Raw genomic sequence first — 1,996 nt, 5'->3', positions numbered from 1 at the left:
TTTAAAAAGTAAAACAAAACCAAAAACACTGGGATAGCCCAAGTTGAGAAGGAGAATCTTAATACATGAGCTAAACTAGGAGAGTCAGGAAGCCATATGCAACCTAAAGGAAGCAGTACCAGAGCCTATGGTAATGAGGAAAAAGAGATGAGCTGAATACTGTTGGGTTGAGGTTATGTGTTTTTCATACTGGAAACCTATAGGCATTTCTGTCCGATGGTTTTTATTGTTATCTCTAAAGCTTATAGACTGAATTGCTACACTCTTCACCCGGGAGGGAAAAAAATTGAACCAACATCCCTCTGTGGTTTCCCTCTGAAAAATCTTTGAACATGGTTTAAATTGCATGTGTGTTGAATTTGTCTGATCTTAAAAATCTCAGAGCCTTAGAAGCAGAAATTAATGATCTTATCGGATCCCTTCATTTCAATTCATTCCCTGAATATGCATTGGGCACTCACATTGCCAGACACTTTGCTAATCACTGGGGATTCAAAGATAAACAAGTGAGCCTCTGACCTTGAAAAAGTAATGGAATAAAAATATTTATGCAATTAACTATAACAAAGTTCCAAGCACTACCATGAACAGAACTGGAGGTTTCCAGAGGAGGGAGCTAGTTCCTTACAGGGCCAAGAAAATGATCCAGGTCTCTAGACTCCAAATAGAATGTCTTTCTCACTATCCATATATAATATTACTCTTATTATTCCACAAAAAAGGATTTGCTGTGTAAATCTATTTGTTTAACCCACAAAGATAATATAATCTTTCAGTCTTCTTGTTAATGTACTCCCATCACTAATCCAAGATCAACACTCATATATACTATTGGCTGAGAACTCTATGATTTGGATTCTGGTATAAACCACTCATTTCCCTTTAAACATTAGTTTGAAAACCATTACACAGTAGATGGCCATCACCCCACGTCCATTATTCACTGGAACAATTCTACTTAGCTCTGTCTATATAAGGCCACAGAACCAACCGCAATTTTGTTAGTACCTTTATTTTTTCGTTACTGCCACTGTCATAATTCTAACCTACTAGTAACCAAAATGTTTGCCCACTTTTTAGTTTCATTTCTTTGACCCTCTAGATTGAACCTATACTAATGACTAAGAAGTAAAATTTTGGGTTACTGACATTTTGGCATCAGATAGAGTCAAATATACATTAAAATGAGTGCTCCCTTCAGCAGCACATCTACTAAAATTGGAATGATGCAGAGAAGATGAACATGGATGACATACATTAAAATGAATTCTTACCTCCTTGTGCTTTTTCAGAAATTTATTAAATATTTACCAAAGCCCTACAATTGCCTGGGATGAGGCCAAGTGCATAAGGGGGAATAATAAACAAGATGGTTTGGGCTCTCTAGGAGCTCCTAGTATAAATCCAGAGAATCAGTTTTGGGCCTTTTCAAACCTTCAATTTTGTTGGAAAGAGCCATCTTGGAGTGGGAAAAAATAAAACTTTCTAGAATAAAGACTAACAACAAAGGTCATCACGGCCAGTTTCACTTCCATGACAATGATTCTGAAGCAGCAAAGGGGCAGCTGGGTAGCTCAGTTGGTTAAGCTTCTGTTTAACTCATTTACTCTCTTTAGAGTTTTCTCCAACTCTGGGGGCGGGGGGCAGGGGGGCTGCTCTCCGCAGTTTGCTTCCCTCCAACAAGGAGAAGAATACATGAGCAAGAGAGTTAGGATGGATTTGTTCATCTGTTCCCTCCACAAATAACCCACCACCTGCCAACTCACAGGGGTCACAGCAAGTACCCTGGGACGAATGTAAAGACGAACATGCCATTGAGAGCTACCCAATCTTGTGGAGAAGACAATGGCACAAAAAGCAACTTGCGATGAAATTTATCCGAAACAGTCACGTACACAACATGCTGTGGGAAATCTGCAAAGGATGAGATTTCCTCTGACCGGGGGTTGGGGGTAAGCTCCTCAGGAGTGTTTAAAGATGATCAGGATTGAGATGC

General features: G+C 39.3%; 1 pseudogene; it reads left to right on the top strand.

Annotated features, from left to right (window-relative positions):
• The first annotated feature begins 1,188 nt into the window (after positions 1 to 1,188).
• On the top strand, positions 1,189 to 1,282 carry LOC112817327 (U6 spliceosomal RNA; annotated as a pseudogene).
• The last annotated feature ends 714 nt before the right edge of the window (positions 1,283 to 1,996 follow it).

This window comes from Callorhinus ursinus, unplaced genomic scaffold (genome assembly GCF_003265705.2).
Source record: "Callorhinus ursinus isolate GAN/ISIS: 27379988/994484 unplaced genomic scaffold, GSC_fseal_2.0 scaffold43, whole genome shotgun sequence".
NCBI lineage: Eukaryota > Metazoa > Chordata > Mammalia > Carnivora > Otariidae > Callorhinus > Callorhinus ursinus.
Note: the sequence above shows the minus strand (reverse complement) of the source record. Positions and strands in the feature narration are given on the sequence as shown.